Genomic DNA, 13,854 nt, shown 5'->3' with positions numbered 1-13,854 from the left:
TGTTGTCTACACAGAAACCAACTGTCACATTAACGAAATATGACAGTAGTCTTCATTCACTTACGATTTTCGTGTATAAATAAGGTACATATTTAAAGCGGGTTGGGTGAGCATATAGCTCTGGTTGAGAAGAAACTGCCTTCTGAAGGATGCGCTGAAAGGAATGATGAACGGGAGAAGAGTTAGGGGCAGAAGAAGATATCAGATGATAGGCGACATTAATGGATCATATGCGGAGACTAAGAGAATGGCAGAAAATAGAAAAGGGTGGAGAATGCTGGGTTTGCAGCGAAAGACCTGTCATTGAAGAGAACACTGTGAATAATAATAATAATAATAATAATAATTTCATCGTATATTATTAGACTTGTGAACATGTGCACGCATTATCTAAATTTTCAATAAAACTTCTGATTAAGACACTAGGCCCTGAGGTTACCATTAATAACTGAAAACAGGGATAAGGGGTGATTACTGTAAACATAATCTCATTCCTTCGCGACCTTCCTCCTAATAGTAAAGATTTTGCTGAAGTATGTTTGACACAGATCACTTTGTAATTGAAAGCTTATAAATTGTTTGTCATTAGTTTAAATTTTGCAGACGAATGTCAATTTCTGACTCATTTTTTTCAGTCGTGATGAATTCGATCAAGATGGAAGACGAGGTCGACTTCTTGGTTAAACAAACCAGTGACGACACTAATATGGATGAGGAGAAACCATTGTCCAAGGTATATTGGAAGCATTTACTATGTTCATCAGCACGAGCGCATTTTTCTCCATTAATAATCAATGGTAACCATAACGGATAATTCTGTAGGTCCTAAAAATTAACTTTTACGTAGAACTTTCGCCCAACAGTGCATATATAGGCCTACTGTGGAAACCCGGCCACCAAGTCACTCAAATGAATGCGCTCCTTGTGTGATGACAGTTGACTTAATATATGTGACAATATATCGTCGTTGTTCCTGCAATAATTCCTATGTGACATATGTATCGATTTTCAATTTTTGCTTTATTAAAGAACTTAAATAGTGATACAGCAAATAATAAAATCGGTGAGTAGAGTATCCAATGCCCACTGAACGAATATTTCACTTTTATCACTGCCAATGTTGCGCTATAATCGTATATGCAAGGTAGGCTATAACAAAAACCTAAACTAACCAAACCTAACCTGTCAAAGAAGCAACAAGTTATATTAACTATGTGTAAAATTGGCCTATGTCTCTATAGTGGGCGGGACATAAGTAACATTGACCCCAATATTTTTCAACGATATTATCATGGCCAGCCACTCAAGTACAGATTTTGAGGTGTTCCGAATCCATTTCTTGGTTTGAGTTGATTATGATGCAGAGAGTTCCATTTTTTCCCTTGAGATTGTGTTATCAAATTTTGGTTGTTGAAGTCTAAGTATGTAGATTTAATAAGTTAAATCTTTTCACAGAGTAATACGTAGATTTAGTAACAGGTCTGTAAGTAGCAGTGCTAAAGCATCTGCATTCTCGTTTCCCAGGATTCCACAATGGGATGGTATCCATTGGAATACAATTCTCTTATTGAGTGATATTAATTTAGAGAGCAGTTTAGTTATTTCTGCTGTTTGACATGAAGGTGTGTGTTTAGAGACTATTGATAGACTAGCTGCTTTGGAGCCTGACAATATAACTGCATTCTTAAATTTATTGATGTAGCATAGAAGATTCCTGAGACTTTCGCTTATTGCAATGATTTCTCCATCAAAACTTGTTGTTCCATATCCAAGAGATCTGTAAAGTGAGAAGAGACAGCACGTAACACCTGCACCGGCACCTTGTTCTCTGGAGATCAAGGATCCGTCGGTGTATAAATGAAGCCAGTTTTGTCGAGGGTACCTAATATTAATTGTCTCTAAAGACAATTGTTTCATTATTTCAGTGTGTACTTCTGATTTCAGTATTTCTTCTGTTAAATTTAGATTATATTCTATATTTAATAGAGTTAAAGGGTTTGGTTTAATTTGTAAGTTTTCTTTTAAATTCGGGATATTGATTTTCTGTTTTAATTCTTGAACAATGGATATCAAACTTTTTTGAGTTTTCAATCTACACAGAGGACTGTATGAATGCCAATTGTTTCGTGGTAATCTGATAAATTTGTCATATTGAACCAGTGCTTTTTCTCCTATTGTCATTTTGATACTGTTAATAATAGTGAGGAATCTCATAGAATCTATTGGAGTTGTTTTGATTCCACCAGTAATGAGTCTGAGATCTTGGTTTTGAACTTAATATGTTCAAAACCAAGCTTGCTGTCTCCCAGCTTCAAATATCTCAGAAAATCTCTGATGCTACTTACAAGGAAAGCTCACCAAGTGATAATGGAATTTCGAAACGAGTTTTCCCCATACATTCCATTTGAAATAAGAAGTCTCTCTATAAATTTCTACATCCAGAGAAGGCCTAGCATTCGAGATATGATTTTTCAAAATAATCGCTTGAAACACATATGTAAATCTCAAGCTATCTCCATTGCCATCGTGAAGAAGAAAATGTTTAAAACCTCAAATGTTTATGCATTGCCTTCAAAATCAGGAACCTTATGAAGACTCACCTCTTCAAGTAGTTTCAAAAAGTATATTTTCCATCTATCTGCGAACATAGCATTATTTTTGTAGACTCATGGACCACTTACCGAAATAGACAGGCTATATAAAGAATAACTCCAGAAGGTAAAACAGTGAAAGTGTTAACAAATGAAAGCACACAATTCTGATTGTTTAGCCTCTTGACGTTTATGACTTTAAGGCCCGGTTGCAGAAACGCAAATCAAATCAGTCCCTGATCGCCAATCAGTTGATGTCTGATTTATTTGATTGTTCATTGCGTTGCACAAACGTGAATCTCCAATCAACTTGTCTCAATTTACTAATTGCTGATTTAAGAAAGAAATACATTTGACAACAGCGCTATTTAGCAACCACAGCCAATTTGATGCTCTTTAAGTCGCGAAACGAATATATCAGGTGGGCGGTGACTAGGAAAACAAGTGAATGTTTTGCTGTTTTGTTCCTTTTTGTAGAAAGGAAACAGGCGGTTTCTATTTGTATATAGACTACAATATAGTGAAAGAAAATGAAGAAAAAAAGAAAAAAAAAACGTGAGGGGGCTTCTGTTGTGGGATTTGCTAGGGAAATCGACAAGAAATTGGAATATGCATAGCCTCCATAACCCAAAATAATTCCATTTCCCATCTCTCTGTTTACAAATGGAGCTCGTAACCTACTCATTAAAAATAATGTGTTGTCATGTGTAGAACCCTTCCAACGGGCTACAACATTCCAGAATTTCAATGATGGTGTAGACTACATATTGCCTGTATATTCACAGAAAAGAAACCTTTTCTATTTCGATAAAGATCGGCATCATTTCAACCAGGTGATTGGATGGGGATGTGAGCAGTCTATACAACCAATATTAGGCTACCCTTGGAAATTCTGACATGGCTGAAAATTCTCTCTGGATTTCAAATCGTTCCCTGTTTAAAGTTTGGGGATTTATGAAACCCTGCCATAACAAAGCAATTTCATACGTAACATTCCTAACTACTCGGCAAATAGTTGATTTGTGGACCCTAACAAGATAACCCAAGACCGCCTGAAAAATTCCAACAGCATAAAATCTCAGCATTATTAGAACTTGGTTCATAGGAGAAAGTGAAATGTTTCGATTTATCTGTCTGCATATATTTGTTTCAATTTTTGAAAGTAACAAAACACAGGAATCCTTACTTAACCTAAATCTTTGCTCAAATTCTCTGTCATTATACATAAAAACAATTAATGTCTGTCACGGAAACGCCTTCTTCTTAATAATATTTTTTTCATTTAAAATTTCTTCATCAGAAGAATCCATTATGTCGAAAACAATATTGTTACGCTGTGACTATTTACTATATAATACTGCATTATAAACAGAACAACATAAATAGCCTACTTGATCGATGATCAGTGACTTAACCAGCAAAAATCTGTTGATCAAATCTGATGGAAGACTGATTTCCGATCAAACACTGATTGTTCTTTCTGCAACAGAAATAGAACTGATGGCCAATCAAACCCTCCTTGATTGCCAATCATATTTTGATCGGTGTTTCTGCAACCGGGCCTAAGGGTCGAATTCATAGTCGTGACTTATAAAATGAGGAAACACTTAAGCAATGAGTGTTTCCTTAGCACTTATTTCAGATCGTATTGCAGAGACGCCACTCTTTCATACTGAGCATTCCCTTGACATCAAAAGAAATATGGCAACATAGCTAGACGTGAGCGCTTTCGTACATTCTATTGTGTTCCAGCACCTTCAAAACGGTAAATCGGCATTATTATCGTACACAAATACAGAAGTAAATATTATAGAGCTAAAAATTATACAAGATGTCGAGAAAGCATTTTACAGAAGAACAAAGAAGTGAGCTAAGAGAAATAGTTATGAAATGTAGAATATCGTTGAAAGTAAAAAATCTGATAATTGTTCTCTCCAAAAGAAAAACTTGACATGGGACAAAATTACAGTTGAATTTAATGCAAACTCCGAAAATATTCCTGTAAGTAAATCATTTAAATTTATTTTTCAGTTATTTTTATGATTAAGAAAGTGGAAGTGGCATAATTACGAAAATTTTAACAGGTTATTCCTTGGGTAGAATATAAACGAAAATGCAAATAGGCCCTAACACTTCGTTGGAGCCTGAATACTTTTCGAAAAAAAATACCACTTAAACCTGACTGAAATGATGCTGTAGCATAAGCCTCATTGTTGTATTGTAAATTTCATTGAGAGACACCAGAATATTCACAACAGTGTTCTTGTCGAAACGGTATCTCCTCTTAAATTGTAGGTCATCGTACATCTCTAAAGGGCTTTCCATATCTCGAATATAGGCCTAGCTTTTGTTTTGACGAAATATATTTTCATTTTTATTTTCGTTATAGAACTCAATAAATTCGTCAAAACCATAATAATCATCCATTGTATACTGAATCAGCTGATTACAGTTCATATGAGGAAACACTTGAGTAAGCTGACAAGCTACCTTATTTGAATAAGTGTTCACTTCAGTGGGATTTATGAATTGGAAATTATTATAAGCTACTGCTTAAGGGTTTCCTTACAATAAGTGTTGACTATGAATTCGGCCCTAAGCCTTGGAAAAATTCATTCGTAAGTTCTCTGATAGTGTTTTGTTACTTGGCACGAATATCATATTGCATCATAGAGATAATATTATAAAATTGCAGTCTTCAAGACATAATCACTTTACGTCTTCTAGATATGTAAATATGTTTTTAAATATGGCTGGAATAAAGCCTGGTACCTTGACAACGAACCTGATAAATTCGTCACTCCTGTAGAATTCTGTTTTCGTGTTGATGTACAGAACTACTCTAAGAAACTTATTTTTCTGAAATGTTCGTAGTACAAAGTTCCACTGTATATTGAGTATTTTTACAACGATTTCCACTACTGTGATCAGTACAGTGAGTAATTTCAGATAAGCTTACATTTCCTTATCATTTCATCATAGACTGTTCTATAGTCAATTTCATGAATATTAAGTATCTGGTATGTAATTTTCATAACTTCAATTCTTTAAGGAGATTTTTACAGTACGGTATGTAGTTAGTTGCGATTTATTGCTTGATATGTCTAGACACATAGCATTATTTGCACTAGCTGTTATAGCTCTGGAGTGGAGAATTTGAAAAAAAAAATCGTATCTCGAAAACTAGGTTTTTTCCGGATGTAGAAATTTATAGATAGGTTTCTTATTTCAGATGCAACATGTGGGGGGAAAATGGTCGTGAAAAGCCATTATCACTTGGTGAGCTTTCTTTATTAGGCTAGATCATTCTGGCTGTGATGGCCTCAATTGAGGACCGTTTTTGCAAAACTTGCTAACTGCAAAATTTGCAAAATTGAGATTTTGGTGTATTCGTTAACATAGAGCAGGCCTCTACATGATGTTAAAGTTATCTTAGTAAAATTAAATTATTTCTCTTAATTATAGTGTGTCAAAGTGTGATGATTGCACCTATAACCTATTTGTCTTCATTTAGTTTTTTGTCTCTCCTGTAAAATTTAGTTTTTTCAGTTAGCAAGTTTTGCAAAAACAGTCCTCAATTGTTGTTTTAAATTTAGTAATTTTATTTAATTTTTGTTATATCGTTTTTAGTATAAAATTGTTATTTGTAGGAACTGTCCCCTTGCGCAAACAGTATGCCCTATATTTATTCTGTGTATTCATTTTGTGTTGTGATATGTAGCAATAAATATAACACAATGAATACAATACAATATCTGGAAACAGCTATTCTCAATCATCGTGCAGCTGTTGAGATCTGGTCCCTTTTGAAAATTGCATTTTCCCCCCATAATTTATATACTGTGATGCATGTAGTTACCTAGATGTGACCTACGGTACCAATGTGCCATCTGTTTTATTTGAATTTATGTTTAAAAGAATAAATGTGGAGTACTCATTATATCTCTGTGTTTTCCAGATATCAACTTTAATGAATCTGCTCTCAACTCACATAAAGACTGAGGGCGAAGACTACAAACACGAACTTGTATCAGAGATTAAATTAGAGGAGGAAACTCCCCTACCGATTACTTTTCCCATGGTAAAGCATGAAGTTGAGGTGAGTTTTGCTTCTGCTTTCTTCTGGATCTTCTTCAGGTTTCTTACTTTCTGGTCGCACAAACACTATTTCTAAACTGCCCTTCGCAATGGTTTTTGTCATAGGAATCAGCATTTAACACTCTTAAACTGCATCTACACGATTTAGTTTTCCATGTGTGTATGCATGCAATTTGCAGAGAATATTGAAAGAATCAAGTAGAAAACGCACATTCAATTAAGACGCATGCAAATTTTGTGTCTACATGGTGCGCAGTGTTGGACATCTTCGTTAAGTATGTATATTAATTAAATATCGATCCAATACTTAGACTTACTTTATTCTCAGAATTGTAGTTCAACACTCAATACGCACCCGCATTTCCGATAACCTTCAATAAAGCTAATCGTACTTGACGCTATTTTCAGCTTAAAAAGTCTACTGACCATCATCAAAATATATAAACAATTTATTTTCAGTTTATTTACGGCCACCTAGAACAGTCAGCTGTTCACTGTATGCTGCTGTTGAGTGAAATAACTCACAAGATACCCACCGGCATTGGGTAACTTTCAGCTGCTGCATGCATGGATAAAGGCAGGCACTACTGAATACATTTCATTCACTCTTGCATGCATTGCATTGAAACGAAAGTTGAACCGTATAGATGCACCTTTAGTGTCATTATAATTATGTATATCTTTATTCCAAATGTTCTAGATTTGAATTGTGACGTGATGATTTTATGTTGAAGCAATTGACCTTCAGTAATTGGGAAAACCTGAAACACTAATTCACCTAAGCTCCTCCCAGTAGTCGACCTCAGTACCGTAGTTGGTATAGCGTTGGTCATCTGTGCTCGTGGTTGTGGGTTTGATCCCGGTCCAGGTGGATGGCATTTAATGCTTAGTAGCTGGAAAATTTACGCCACTGTTGTACGCAAATGCCTAACTTTTAACCAGGGTTTCATATACCTGCATAATCGGGTAAATTCGTGTTGGGTTTGTTAGCCGAGTGGTTTAAGGTGCACAAGATATGTCCTACCAGCATATTGTGCCTAAATTTGCAGGTTCGCGTCCCGGCCACTGCAGTCAATTCAGCCTGTGCTAAAGGATGGGTAGGGCCCATGTAAAGCAATCGTTGTAATACGATGAAAGAGTAATGGAACGGAGAAAAATTCTCTCCAGCACCGGGATTTGAACCCGGGTTTTCAGCTCTACGTGCTGATGCTTTATCCACTAAGCCACCCATCTTGGTGTCGGACAGAATCGTCTCAGTTTAAGTTCCAACTCTTGGGTTCCCTCTGGTGGTCGCCCTCTGCACTACGTCATAGATGTCTATGAATGTAGGACTGAAGTCCACACATGTGCTGAGGTGCACTCGTTATGAGTGACTAGTTGGCCGGGATCCGACGGAATAAGCGCCGTCTTAAATCACGAAGTGATTTACGCATATCATATATATTATTTTAATGTACCGAAATACATATGATATTTCCATGCAGATATTCTGCGTCATCATACGATGAAAGAATAATGAAACAGAGAAATATTCTCTCCAGCACCGGGATTTGAACCCGGGTTTTCAGCTCTACATGCTGATGCTTTATCCACTAAGCCACACCGGATACCCATCTCGGTGTCGGACAGAATCGTTTCAGCACATGTGTGGACTTCAGTCCTACGTTCGTAGACATCTATGACATATTGCAGAGGGCGACCACTAGAGGGAACCCAAGAGTTGGAACTCAAACTGAGACGATTCTGTCCGACACCGAGATGGGTATCTGGTGTGGCTTAGTGGATAAAGCATCAGCACGTACAGCTGAAAACCCAGGTTCAAATCAAGTGCAATGCATTTAATGTTACATAAATTTAAAGAATATCAATGTATCTTATATATATACCGATAACATACAATTTATAACATTTATTATATCACGTTATGACCATAATACTTGCTGCCCACTATAATGGACGTACAGCTCCTAAAGTCTACGTGTGCTTAAAATGCGACAGGCTCTTGTCACGAGATTTATTGGCATATAAAAGAACTCCTGCGGGACAAAATTCTGGCACACAAGCGATGCTGATATAAGTCTGCAGTTGCGAGCTTCGTTAAATAAACCATAATTCTTTTTCCTCCCAGTATCCTCTCCACCCAATACTCTACCAGGAAAAGTAAAAAATATGGGGATTTTGGTGGGAATACCTAACAGATAAAAATTAAATTTTAAAACACGCGACCTGGGAATGTAAAATGAACGTCGTTCCCTCTCTCTCTTTTTTTTTCTTCGCGCCTCACCTCTCGTTTCCCCTCTTCCCTCCCTCCCACCATACCTGTTTTTTTTTTCTTATTTCTTCACCTAATCTGACGGGCACGCTCGAACCATCAATGATACCTACTGAACTCACGCTTTCTGTTTTGAGACCCACCTTAAACCAATGAACTAAAGAGACTGATCCAGAATGAGGGACATGAATCTACTTATGTTGCATGTTGTACAATGACGAATGTAATGTATCACATATGACATGTCCTTGTGTGTATTTTGTTTCCCAAATTATGCAGGATTCTTTCAAGCAGACTATTCTCTCCTAAATGAGATCGAAATACTTGTATTGTACTTAAATCAAAATTCGGCATGATTATCATGTCTGGGAACAAGGAAATGTAAAACCTACCTCTCATGTTTTGCCTCGAAGAATTTCGGTTTTTCTATCAAGAGGGACAGTCAGCAACAATTAGCTTTAGCAAGAAGGACGATTTCAAAACTTTCTTTATAATTTAATGTCTTGGTCTAAAATAATTTCCTTAGTCATATTGGTGGGAGTGAAAACTAGCTTCTGGCTTGTAGTCTGTTTGTAGGAGATGAATTTCTGAAATAAATGAAGAAGTGCTACAGACGATTTGCGCTTATAAACAATAAAAGCAGTACAAGAAGTAAGTTTAGATTATATTTTATAGTTCAGATACCCCCAATTTCTCACTAAATTAGTGACTCAGTAATTTAAATTTTAGTTCTAAGATAATTCACTCAACAGTATTTAGTTTAATTTTTTCTATGAGGAACGAAGGAATCCTGTGTAATATTTAATGGAAAAGTGGCATTTGCTATTAAAAGTTTTACTACGACGCATTAGGTTGTGAATGCATGTTTATGGCATCAAAATTTTGTCACTTTTTGTTCATAATAAAAGTCGTTATTAATCTTTATGTTATTTGTTCTTTATTTTCAGAAAGAATCTCGTGACTTGGATACAACAGATGACAAACTGAAGCTGGAAGTGACAGCAGAGGAGAATGAGGTTTTGACTGAAAGGTGAGTGTGGTGTGCTAGTGTTCAGTTCATATTTTGTTTCATCAAAATGATTACATATTATGGTGAGGGCAGGTATTTATGGAGATTAATTTTATCATTTAAGTTTGTTTTTAAAACATTATTTAGTATGTATGACATGCAATACAGATATATTATAAAAATATTCACTGAATTAATTAATATTTATTTTCATATGATTCCTTGTTTTTTTTTTTTTTTTTTTTTTTTTTTTTGTCTCAAATTTGGTGCATAATGAATGTAGAGATGATTCTTAAAACTAAAATCTGTACACAGTATTTAGTGTCATATATTACTCATGGTCGAAAATACAAATAATTGTTGGTAGCAAGAGGGATAATTTGTCTTTTACAGAATGATTTGCATTTCATAACCTCAGAATGCAATGCGTATTGGGTTTGATAAATATTTGTATACAGTATATTGTGTAAAGTATAAATATTGTTAATTTGTATATTGATTTTCGTTATTATAATTGTATCCCTGTAACGCCATGTAACATAGGAAAAATATTTTCTTAGCTTAAACAAATTTTTTACTGACAATTATGGTAAAAGATATGAATTTCATTATCTCAGAATGTATTTTTTTCACCTTAACGGAACTGATTTTGCTACATGAATTAATTGCATATATTGTATATAGAGTATATACAGTTATGTGTATCAAGTTTACTATTATGTTGTATAATATATAATCTATATACTAGTTCAATATTATCTAATTATATTTTCTGTCATATGTAGCACTAATATTTTATAGAAAGTTATTTTCGAAGTTGTGCGTTTATATGGTTAAAAAGTAGCTGAACAGGCCATTTCAATTTAGTAGCAATCCCACTTACAGATGTCATGATCCATTGTTATTATATACTGAACTATATCTTTCGTAGCGTCCTGTTGTAAGCATTTAGAATCACAATTTGAACTTTGAACGGTCAGGATGTAGTAATCGATAACTTCTCAGACTTGTTTGGGAACGAAAATGCGCTGCCTGGTGATGAGCCCTATGTGATCTCATTTATTTGTCAGAGTTATTGTTTCAAACTACTATGATTAATTATGCGAATTTAAAACTCGTGCAAAATACAATATAATAACTGAAAGACTGAAATCAGATACTGACCTTTGGGTGTGAGTGTTATCTTTTAGGGTCGTATTCATAAACGAGACTTTGGATGGAGACTTCCCAAAGTCGCCTTTCGTAGCAATACTTCTGAGACTTTGACTTTGACTTTGGTAAGTCGATTTGATGATCGTGTTCTAATGTTGGCAATCACAATCATGATCTTCTAAACGAATTAAATTAATAGATACTTGAAATAGAGTAGGCATTGCCACAATCAAAGCCATCTTTTGAGTCACAAATCAATGAAACAATTGAACATCGATACATACAGTATTAAGTGATTGTTAGCCATTCTTGCAGCTTTATATAAGAATAATTGTATTATTTCATTGTAAAATAATTTTATTCTGAAGATATAGAAGAAAAGAAGACATCACCAATAACAGACTATGAAAGAGACATATTATCCTGCTGACAGTTGGTAGAGTTACTCCCTGCATGTCTGCAGAAACTACTAGAAAATAATCTGAAATCAATATGCAGTAAACATTATTATGACAGACCTCAGGGTTATAAATTAACAGTAGATGCATCTGTATAATCTATCCTCTATAGAATTAAATAGTCAAATTAATATTAAGCCATCAATCCTGACCTGTAGCATAAAATCGTGATGAAATTAGAGGTTATATTGTTGATGGAACAGATAATTCTTTTTGATTATCGCTATACTGGAGAATTAGCACGGTCACTTTGAACCGTGCCGTTACATTTAGCACCAAATTTAAGTAAATACACAATGTCACCAACATAAGAACGTGACGTTGGTGTGTGGCGTAGTTGGCGGGAGAAATTTTTTCTCTCTCTGTCTACCTCCTTCGTTCTGAACATTATTGAGAGATAGCACCACTGTTAGCGACAATGTGTATTTGCGTAAATATTGCGAGTAAATTATGACGAGTGCCTTAGATGAGAGGCTCGGGACAGAAACAGTTTTGCTGTAGCGCATGCGCGGACCTCTCATGCAGTGGGAGCGTGATCCTTACTTGAATTTATTTTTGCGTGTACTTGCAGATTAAATGATTGAGATCCCTTCTTGCTCCGGTTACAGGCCTTGCATTTACGAAGGTTATGTTATGTTATGTTAGCTTAGCTTAGATTAGGTTAGCTTAAATTAGCTTTCGTTAGGTTAGATTAGTTTTGGTTAGGTTAGCTTAGCTTTGGTTAGGTTAGGTTAGCTTTGGTTAGGTTAGCTTAGCTTAGGTTAGGTTAAATTAGCTTTGGTTAGGTTAGATTAGTTTTGGTTAGGTTAGCTTAGCTTTGGTTAGGTTAGGTTAGCTTTGGTTAGGTTAGGTTAGGTTAGCTTTGGTTAGGTTAGGTTAGGTTAGCTTGATTTGGTTCGTCCATGTAGTAGTTAAAATTATATAATATGACAGTTTTTGATTCGTAATATTGTTAAAAAATAATAGGCCTATAATGAAAGCGGTGAATAATTTCATGGTCCTTAAATTTTTTTTTCGTAAAAGGCTAGGTATTTTTCTATAGGCCAGAAATAAAACAGCAACGCCGTCATAATTACGTACTTTACGCTTTGGCGAACATTAACCGGAAATTTACTTTCCGTCATTTTAATTGTATTCCGTGAAACACATCTTTTTTCCTGTTAATTTCCTTGTGATAACCTAGTTTATTATCTTATTACATCTTCATTTTCATTTAATGCATTCAAAAAACCGCCGTTGTACTACATGAAACCTTGAACTTGACTAATGGAGTGAATTATTTAAGAATATAGTCGCGAATTTGACTACCACCATTTCGATTATATTTTGTTTGATACGGCTCGGTACGGCCCGGTGACTAGTGGCCAGCGAGTAGAGTCGACTATCGATATTGGTCTGCCGTGCGTATTATCCAGTTGTTCCTTGATTATTATTCCTCAGTGAATGTTAAAACATGACGAAGATATCTAGTACGTATTGTTTATCAAATCTGGACCTTGATTTCAATGTATTATCTATTAGTAATAAGCTAAGACACAAGAGCAGCTTTAATAATATCCTGGTTGTCCTCAAGATGTTCGGCAAATTGAACAATTTCCCAAATATCAGCCATTTTCCTTATGTCCACGAACGAAAGTCAAAGTCAAAGTCTAGATTTTCGGTGACTTCGAAGTAAAGTCACGATTGAAGTTTACTTTCGTCGAAGTGTCGACTGTGAATAGGAAAATGGCGACTTTGTACTTTCCAAAGCCTCGTCTATGAATACAACCTTATACATTTTATGACTTTCTTAGGGCCGTATTCATAAACGAGATTTTGGATGAAGACTTCCCATTGTCGACTTTCGTAGTAAAGTTTAACTTTGTTGAAAGTCCTATTCATAGACAATACTTCTGAGACTTTGACTTCGGTAAGTCAAGATTTGAAGATCTTGTTGTAATGTTGGCAATCACAATCACTGCTTTCTAAACGAATTAAATTAACAGATAGTTGAAATAGAGTAGGCATTGTCACAATCAAAGCCATCTTTCGAGACACAAATCAATGAAACAATTGAACATCGGTACATGTTAAGCGATTATTAGCCATTCTTGCAGCTTTACATAAGAATAATAATTATTCGTAGGCTTAGTGTGAAACTAACGTAAGTAAAAAATTGATTTTTTTTATCTTTACACCAATAGATAATAATTCGTTCTTCTACTTTGTCACAAAAAATCGTAATTCAGTTCCGAACAGTCTTGTACTCGTATATAATACAATAAAATTCGTAAC

The 13,854-nt window shown here is 35.1% G+C and overlaps 1 protein-coding gene across 1 annotated transcript in view; it reads left to right on the top strand.

Annotated features, from left to right (window-relative positions):
* The first annotated feature begins 9,903 nt into the window (after positions 1-9,903).
* LOC138691799 (uncharacterized) overlaps positions 9,904-13,854 on the top strand; it is a 41,576-nt gene continuing 37,625 nt past the window's right edge. The window contains exon 1 of the mRNA XM_069814225.1: positions 9,904-9,991. The gene's annotated coding sequence lies outside the window, so the exon portion shown is untranslated. The remainder of the gene's footprint in view (positions 9,992-13,854) is intronic.

The sequence above is a fragment of the Periplaneta americana genome, chromosome 16, assembly GCF_040183065.1.
Source record: "Periplaneta americana isolate PAMFEO1 chromosome 16, P.americana_PAMFEO1_priV1, whole genome shotgun sequence".
NCBI lineage: Eukaryota > Metazoa > Arthropoda > Insecta > Blattodea > Blattidae > Periplaneta > Periplaneta americana.
This window is presented reverse-complemented; position numbering and strand designations above follow the sequence as displayed.